Below are 9,923 nucleotides of genomic sequence, written 5' to 3'. Positions count from 1 at the left end.
CATCTGTAACATATTTTTTTGTTGTCTCTTTTTTTTTTTTTTTTTTATGAGTGGGATTGTATTCCTACCTTACTGGTTGTTTGTCCTGAGGCTTCCAAGACTGGAGTTTATAGGCTATTGGGTGGAGCTGGGTCTTGGTACTGAGATGATGACCTCTGTGAGACCTCAATCCAATGAATATTCCCTGGGGTCTGAGGTTCTCTGTTAGTCCAGTGGTTCAGACTTAGTGCTCCCACCACAGGAGCTTCCACCCGACCCTGGGCTTGCGAACCGAGATCCCACAAGCTGCATGGGGTGGCAAAAAAAAAAAAAATTAAAAAATAAAATTAGACTAGGAAACTAACAGATATGTTAGAAAGAATATAAAAATAAAAATATAGATGAATCACCAACCAGAAGGTACATCAGTACCACAATAGTAAAAAAGAGGAGGAGGGAAAAGAAAAAAAAAAAAGGAGGGTAGGGGAAAGGCCTTGGCTGTGGAGGGCAGGCCTAAGCAAGGGTGAGGTTTGGGCAGTGGGTGGGGCCAATGCTCAGGACCCAAAGGGCTGGAAAAGGCTCTGGGGGCTTTGGTGGATGAAGACTAGGCTGAAGGAACAGAAAGGGCCCAGGGGTGTCCCCAACCCCTGGTCTCAGAGGACAGGGGACCTCACCTGGGACTCAGCAGGCTTTCTGGGCTCGAGTGGGCAGGGCAATTGCCCTCTGCTTTTCTCCTGCTCCTCCTGGATGGCCCCTTCTACCTGCCTCTCCTGATCTCCCTGGCTTCAGGGTCACCAGTCCTGTCTGGCCTCCACTTCTCCTCCCCCCTCAGTCCCCCCTACATCCTACTAGTTCACTCTGGGGTTCCTCTTGTCTTCTTGGGCATCAGAGTCCCCCACCAGCGGCCTTAGTTGTGGGGAGATGCTAATTCCACATCTTCCCACACCACCATCTTGACTCGCTCCCAATTTTACTTAATTCTCATGCCTTGATTTCCTTGTCTAATTCCATTTGATTAATAACTCCAACACAATGCTAAATGCCAGTGAAAAAAGTGGGCATGCTTGTCTCACTCCTGACTGTAGTGGAGAGATCTTAAACTTAAACCAAAGATCTTAACCAGAGATCTTAAACCAAAATTCTTTGCACACAGAAGGTTAGGTGTTTACTAATTGGCTTTGAGTAGGTAACTTATCCGAATATGATTTGTTTGAGAATTTTATATATATTTCTGTTTCCTCTTTAATTGTGATAAACATAAATTTTACAACACACTTGTTGAAGCAAGAGATATATAAATGAGAACAGCATTCTCTAGTATTCCTATGTTTTTTTTTTTTTTATAAATAATATCTAGCAGTTTATTAACCAATGGAGTATATTGCACAACAAACTACCTCACATCTTTCAGGAAGAAAAACCACTGAATTTGAAAAGTAAAACGATGTCACCCACTGAATTCAGACACAATTAAAATGTGTTTTAAATATTTGTTTTGGGGAGGGGGTCACACACTCTTCTCAATTAAGAGAAACATTTATACAGTCCAGGTCTTTTATTTTCTTTACACGCATCATGCAATGAATTAATAGGGAATGGGTTCCAACAGTTCCAGCTCCTTTCCATTGGTTCTCATGAAGTGTGCTTCTCTGGGTGGAGCAGGCTGACGCTTCAGTTGAACCCAAGTGCTTTTCTCTTTGGCTTGCTTCTTTTTCTGATCATTTTCCTTCACCCGTTTCAAGAAGATATCTCGGCTCTTAGAGTGCTTAATATGCTCGATACGCACATTAATTCTCTTGGCAAGAATCTTGCCCTTAACTTGTTTGGTTACAATGATGCCAACAGCATGCTGGGTAACATTGTAGACTCTCCCCGATTTGTCATGGTAACATTTGTGGGGCATTCCTTTTTGAACAGTGCCCATTCCTTTGATATCTACAATATCACCTTTCTTGTAGATTCACATGTATGTGGCCAAAGGAACAACTCCATGTTTTCTAAAAGGCCTAGAGAACATGTAGTGGCTGCCCCTCCTCTTTCCCTTTTTTGTTGGTCATTTTGGCGAATTACTGGAATATGGCTGTTCCAGCCAAAAAGCTAGCATTCCTATTTCCTATAGTGATAATATCCTGAGCAAATTTTATATTACAAAAAGTCCAGTGTTCAAAATAGTTTAATATTAGTAAAAGAACCCTACAGGGAGACAGTTTACTGAAAAATGCTTTTCTCTCCCATAAAACCTAATGCTGACAATTGAACAAAGATGTTTGTGAAGGATAAAGCTTCATTAAACTACAAATACATTAATATCTAGCATACTATATGTGTAATAACTAGTTTCAAGTCTTTATAAGTACAAACTTAAATTTTGTTGCTTTGAAAGACATTACATTCACAACTTTGGACTGTAATTCTATTTTATTTTTATTCATTTTAATGCATATTATTTGCATAAAGTTTGGTAAATGCCGAAGTTTCATGATAATTTTACTCTGGTAGGTAGTCACGACTTTTAGAGAAAACTCTCCATGTCCTCCAAAGGAAAGAGCTAAGGTTGGAATAAGAAACATACTCTCAAGGGAGTTCTGACTACCTGTATGCACATGAGTTACCTGGTGTGGATCCTGTCCTGCAGCCTTGGAATCTCCTTTTTACTGAGAGAGGAAGTAGATGTACAGCATGAAGAAGGATGCCCTTTGGAAATGTTAGTATATACAGTTAAGGACTACACAACCCTTTGAGATGGTTCTTCTTATTTCTTAAGAGCTGTGAATTTTGAAAAATATGGGTGGATGAGAAATGATGTGGATTCAATGTGCTTCAGCTGTAGATTTTATGAAATTATATAGGCTGGAATTATGATGTGCAGGACAAATCAGAAAATATGTCTGTAACATTTATATTAAAAAGACAGACACACTTATACAGATATTGATAAAATAAGGGCACACTCAACACCAAATAAAGATGAAAAAAATCATTATTATGAAGATGTCAATGAAGACAACTGGCTGTATGGAATACTTAAGAAAACATGTTTAGCAATGAAGAAATGGCATGTTTTCATTAAAGTCAGTGTATTTTAGTGACCTAAGGCCTAAGTTGTACCTGACAAAAGTGAAATGTCCTGAGGTCATGAGACTAACACTTTTTGCCTCTGCAAAATTTTACATCTACAAAAATAGCTTTCAGGTGAAAACCACGGCCTTTTCTAAACAAGCTACATATCACAGTTGACATTTTCTGGAGAATCATAGAAATTTTAATTCACACATTCTAAAAATTATAAATTAAGCTTCCTTTGTAAATAATTTAATAATAATAAATAACTTGAAAATTTTACTCAGAGGCTACTTTATTATCGTTCCACCATACTTTAGATATTTTGGAATCATTGACACATTTAACACATTTTTCTTTAAATTGTGAAGTAATAATCTATTACTATCATTTATAACTTTAAAAATTTTTTCACTCCTATTAGTTTATTTAGGAAATACTCTAAACCTGCTATAGTGTCTCTTTTCCTGTGAAGAGAGAAATGTAGCTCTCAAATTTTTTTCTTGTGTTTGAGATTTCCCTAATTCCATTAATGTGTTTACTTAACATTTTAAAATTATGAAATATACACACATTCAAAAGGTTGTATATAATTATAATTATGGTTTAGAGAATAATGATAGAAACACCTTTATGCACAGTTCCCAGTGTAAGAAAGAAAATGCTGGTGCATTTGAAGATTCTGTGTGTGTTCTCTCCAATCCCATTCCATTCCTTCACTGCCAGAGGTGACTGATATACTGCTAATCATTGTGCTCTGTAGTGTTTCTAAGTGTCTGTGGGAAAAGGGTTCCATGGTAAAAGAGGGTTGGGAAACTCAATGGGTAGGCCAGATTTTATGGCAAGAGTTTGGGAATTCACAGAGCCCTAATGTGTTAACGAACATTTGAATCTATATAGAATTTTATTTTCATGGAACACATTTTACAAATTATTGATCTAAGTATTTTACCAAACTTTTGTGCAATTCGTAATGAACAGACAAGTACAGATATTTCCCTATAAGATTTGAAGGATATTTGATGGAAACTGAGTCTGTAAGGTAGATGAGTAATGCATCCACCAAAGGAGGAACTAAATGCAAACTCTCAGGTTCATAAAAGAGCAAAGATTTATTTTTTAAAAAACATTTTTAGGGCTTCCCTGGTGGCGCAGTGGTTGGGAGTCCGCCTGCTGATGCAGGGGACACGGGTTCGTGCCTGGTCTGGGAGGATCCCACATGCCGCGGAGCGGCTGGGCCCATGAGCCATGGCCACTGGGCCTGTGCGTCCAGAGGCTGTGCTCTGCAGCGGGAGAGGCCACAGCAGTGAGAGGCCCGCGTACTGCAAAAAAAAAAAAAAAAATTATTGGAGTATAGTTGATTTACAATGTTGTGTTAGTTGCAGTATCCACTCTATTTTTCTTTTTTAAGATTCTTTTCCCATATAGACAATAACATAGTATTGAGTAGAGTTCCCAGTGCTATACAGCAGGTTCTATTACTTATCTATTTTATATACAGTAGTGTATGCAAAGATTTATTTCTCATTCACAATACCCATCAGAGGTTTGCTAGGGGCTCTATTCTGGGTGGTCTTCACTTTGGGCCACTCTCACTTGGACAGTGCTGATCAAGACACTTCTCACAATTTACCTGGCAGAGCTTGTCAAATGTCTCCACCCAGAACAAGAGGGGCAGGAAATGCTATGTGGGAAATATTTGGGGACCAGAATCAGATCATTCTCAGAGGCTGAGGGGCAAGGCCACCAGTCTATGCAAAGGGCTGAGGCTGTTTGAAAGGTAAGAACATTCATTATATCATTCAGTTTGGAAAAAGCCTCAGACCTCACATGAATCAGATGAGGGGACATTAGGATGGCATCCAGGCTTGAGAATTCTTGTCTCTGATACCGACGAATGTGTCCAGTGCCTCAGAGATTGGGGTTTGAGTATGAATCAGAGTGTCATTTCACATATGCAGGTAAGACTGGGACAGAGCAATAAAGCACTTGAACAAATCCATAAAATGCTGTATAACTGGGCAGTTGATGTGTCCTGAATTATCGTGTGGAATTGGTAGGGTCACTCAGGAGAGCATGCCAATTAATGTTAGGATTAGGCCACTGTACAGAATGAGCAGGCTGTTTTTTCTGTGTCTACCCTTTTCTTTATTTCCTTTTTATGATTCTATATATGTGTATTATATGTATATATTAAATATTATGTATAATTTTTCTGAAAGTGCTCACCCATCTCAGTTGTTACATATAATACATAATATAAAATATGTAACAATATTTAACATACTGTATAATATAGAATATTTAGCTTTATATATATATATATAATTTTTTAAGTCTAAAAATGCTTCTTCTGCAAATGACAAAGCTACTGTCTGACTTTGGACCAAAGGGTGAAAAATGAAATCTTGAAAACAGTATACACTTGAGTATAAATGTGATGGTGGCAGCAAAATTAACAGAAAAGAAAAAAAAAATCTCAAAGGGAAGATGGGAAAGCAGAGTGAAAGAGCCTACACTATTTAGAAACTGTCCATCCATGATCCAAAAAAAAAAAAAAAATGAAGCTTCTGTATTTTATTTCAACAAAGGTGAGGAAATTTCCTGTACAGAATTACCTTCTCCATCTCTAAGGATTTCCTTTACGTATCTGTTTGCATCCATCAGAACAGCATTTAGAGTTCTCAGACAGATAAGAATCTAACAGCTTTTAAGATAGTGCTTTTCAAACTTTTGATTCCTTATAAGTGAACTTACAAGTGGACTCTATGGTATCTTTATTTATTACTTTCAATGTTAAAATTTCTATTAAGTGAAGTGATGGATATTTTCTATCAGTCTGTGTTTAAGTGAACACAAATTATTATTTTTATTATTTTAATACTGCTGTTTTTGCTCATTTAGAAAGCATAGTATATTTATGATTGATGTCATTTAATTTCATTGAGATTCAACTGCCCTTTGAAAATACCCTTTCTCAGCATATTAAAATGTCTATGCAGACAGGTAAACTAATATTTACATTGTTACAGGGCTGCTGTAACAAAAGGCCACAAACTTGGTAGCTTAAAACAACAGAAAGTTATTCTCTGATAGTTTGAGAGGGCAGAAGCCCTAAATCAATGTCAGCCAGACTGCTCCCTTTGAAGAATCTTGGAGATAATCTTTCCTTGTCTCTTCTAGTTTTTCGTGGCTCCAGCCATTCCTTGGTTTGAGGCCACACAACTCCACTCTTTGTCTCCACCTAATGTACACTTCTGTCTCCCTCAGTCTGTCTTTTCTTCTTATAAGGGCACTTGTCATTGGATTAAAAACACCTGGATAATCCAAGATGATCTCATTTCAAGATACTTAATTGCATCTGCAAAGACACTTTTCTTAAATAAGGGTCACAATCATAGGTTCCAGGTGGGCATATCTTTTGGCGGGGCTGCTATTCAACCCACTACAGGTACCAACCTAAATACACTGGACTTTGACTTTGTTCTATTACATTTAGATATTCCATTCACATTTGTATGGATACAGGCCAATTTTAGTTTTATATCATCCTCTCTTTGAAAAATTCTAGCTGTTAGTATTTGAATTCAATGATAAATTTTTATATACATATGTAAACAATTAGTTAATATATTTTCTTGTCTATTTCATAAATGCATAATAGACAAGTCACTTTCTTCTGAGCTTGCAGATAGGTTCTCTTTGCTTAGCATGATTACTGATGATGTTTGATATATTTTCCAAAATAGTCTACTCTGTAGAGTAGCTTTTCTCAGACATTTAAAAATAATTCCATATTATTTTATTTCCTCTTCCAAAGTCAAATATTTTTGAAGTCTTTTAAAAAAGTTATACAAAAGCTATAAAATATACAAATTGTTACAAAGAGCATTCCACTCCAACTCCCTATTTTTTAACATCTTTACTGGAGTATAATTGCTTTACAATGCTGTGTTAGTTTCTGCTGTATAACAAAGTGAATCAGCTATATGCATACGTATATCCCCTCCTTCTTGTGTCTCCCTCCCACCCTCCATATCCCACCCCTCTAGGTGTTCACAAAGCACCGAGCTGATCTCCCTGTGCTATGCAGCTGCTTCCCACTAGCTATCTGTTTTATGTTTGGTAGTGTATATATGTCAATGCTACTCTCTCACTTAGTCCCAGCTTACCCTTCCCCCTCCCTGTGTCCTCAAGTCCATTCTCTACGTCTGCGTCTTTATTCCTGTCCTGACCCTAGGTTCATCAGAACCATTTTCTTTTCAGATTCCATATATATGTGTTAGCAGTGCTGTGAAGAGTCTAGACATTGGAGCCAGAAATCCTGGCTGCAATTGTTGGTTCCATTCTATGCTAGCCATGTGACCTTAGGCTAGTTTCTTAAGCTCACTTCTTACCTGTAAAATTACATAATGATTCTATCAATCCATGAGTCAGTGCTCTTTAAGTGTTTTAAGACAGTGGTAACATTCACTAAGCCCTCACTAAATACTCATTATAAATATTATAATGAAAATGATTATTATTTAATATATTATTATCATTATTATTAAGGACACTAGTTCCTAAAATCAAGAGATTGCAAACTTCCTTCTAAATAGTTAAGTTTTCTGTTAGAGCAGGTTCAAAATTATTTTGTAAGAAACCACTAGCTCTACAGGAGGTATTAACCTGGTTTCACTCTCAGAGGAATAGAATAGAATAGTCTTCTACTTAGAATAGTCTTCTACTCAGGACAGATTCACGGTGGGCTGCTCAGGTCCCTACCGTTCTCCATTGTCATCCAGTTGTCTCCATTGTCAGTTAAGGCTTTGCACTTAACCAATAACAGAGAAGAGCTACATTGTAGAAACTCATGAGTGAATACAGAATCAAACTCCCTGCCACCTCCTATCTCTCAAAAGATTACAAAAGAGAAACAATTGGAAGGAAGTGTTTCCTGGAAGCTTGCTGCATCAAATCGTTCCTTATTAAGAATGTTAGTAGGAATTACACTTACATTTAATGCCACAGTGCTACTTTGAGAGAATCTCTGAGAGAAAAAAGGATCCTGAAGTTCTGAAGATGTTGTTCACTCCGTTACACAGGCTCTTCATTTTGAGAAACTTAAGAGACATTGTTTTCTGAGATTAATATCAGGAATAGTTGTGATTTTTCTGTGCAGCTGGCTTGGTATGTTTATCTTAAAGAGAGATTGAAACATATAATTTACTAGATTTTTCTCCCTACGTTGTCTGTTAAGAGCTTAGAAGCAAAATTGTGGTTAGCTCATGGCAAATGTATAGAACTTCACAGTATATAATTTTAATTAGTCTTATTTGTGGGTTGATTTTTAAAATTAATTTTTATTGGAGTATAGTTGCTTTACAATGTTGTGTTAGTTTCTGCTGTATAGCAAAGTGAATCAGCTATACATTTACATATAGCCCCTCTTTTTTGGATTTCCTCTTTTTTGGATTTCCTTCCCATGTAGGTCATCACAGAGCAGTGAGTAGAGTTCCCTGTGCTATACAGCAGGTTCTCATTAGTTATCTATTTTATACATAGTAGTGTATATACGTCCATCCCAATCTCCCAAGCCATCCCACCTCCCTTTCCCCTCCCCCACTCCACCCCGGTATCCATATGTCCATTCTTTACTGTAGGTTGATTTTTTTCTTTTGTTTTTGTTTTGTTTTTTTCAGTACGCGGGCCTCTCACTGCTGTGGCCTCTCCTGCTGCGGAGCACAGGCTCCGGACACGCAGGCCCAGCGGCCATGGCTCACGGGCCCAGCCGCTCCGCGGCATGTGGGATCCTCCCAGACCGGGGCACGAACCCGTGCCCGCTGCATCGGCAGGCGGACTCTCAACCACCGCGCCACCAGGGAAGCCCCTGTAGGTTGATTTTTATCTTTTGCTTTGTCTTGTGTTTGCCCAATTATTCTCACTTTATTAAATTTATTCTCTTTAACTGTTCTGTGTATTTCTTTTAAAGTCACCTGAAATTGTTTTTGGAACAAAGTGGGTTAGTAATTAATAACTGTATCATTTATAGGGGAAATTGTAATTCCTCTTTATATCTTCATAGATCCTTCAAACATCATGGTATGTGAATCATAAACTGATAATTAACAGAAATATTTAAATGACAAACTGAGAAAGTTTAAGGTATGTTGGGTAAAGATGCAACTCTAATTTATAGGCTATTATAAAAACAGTGAAAGATGCTGACTTTTTTGTTTATCAAATGTTAAATATTTATAGATGTTAAAAAGTTATTCATATGAAATATCTTAAACTGCTTTGAAATAAAATGAAAGGACAAAACCTACATATTAGTGATGTTTGGGTTTTCCTTTCATAAAACTTTATTTCTTCAAAGCATAGAAATCGTTTCCATACACTGAAAATTCTTCTATAGATGACTACTTAGGAAAAAAATTCTACATGCCATATGGTAAAAATATATAGGGTAAAACAAACAATTTGTTAGAGAAATTACTTTTCTTTTATGAAGTATGTCTCTTCAATTAAATTTTGTGGTGCATGATTTAGGATTTAGGTTAGTAGAGGAGATAGATTAAAATTTGCATGATAAGAATATTTTATGAAAAGCCAGTGAGTATAGAGTTATGTTTTCTTCAGGTTAAAATTTGCATGATAACAAGAATATTTTATGAAAAACCAGTGAGTATAGAGTTATGTTTTCTTCTTTTCTATTTTGACAAAATGCTAAATTAAAAAACTCAAGAAGATGTGCCTTATCAGAACCGTAATTATATAAAGTGGCTATGATAGTCTTCCTCAATAAATTATGGGTGGATATTACTTCTAAAAAAATACATGACAAGTTAATCATTAGAGAAAAAGGTAGTTTCTCGTGTTAACGTACATTTCTCAAAAGA

The 9,923-nt window shown here is 36.8% G+C and overlaps 1 pseudogene; it reads right to left on the bottom strand.

Annotated features, from left to right (window-relative positions):
• Positions 1-1,552: 1,552 nt before the first annotated feature.
• On the bottom strand, positions 1,553-2,045 carry LOC115865914 (large ribosomal subunit protein eL21-like; annotated as a pseudogene).
• Between the last annotated feature and the right edge of the window lie 7,878 nt (positions 2,046-9,923).

The sequence above is a fragment of the Globicephala melas genome, chromosome 5 (genome assembly GCF_963455315.2).
Source record: "Globicephala melas chromosome 5, mGloMel1.2, whole genome shotgun sequence".
In the NCBI taxonomy this organism is placed as follows: domain Eukaryota; kingdom Metazoa; phylum Chordata; class Mammalia; order Artiodactyla; family Delphinidae; genus Globicephala; species Globicephala melas.
This window is presented reverse-complemented; position numbering and strand designations above follow the sequence as displayed.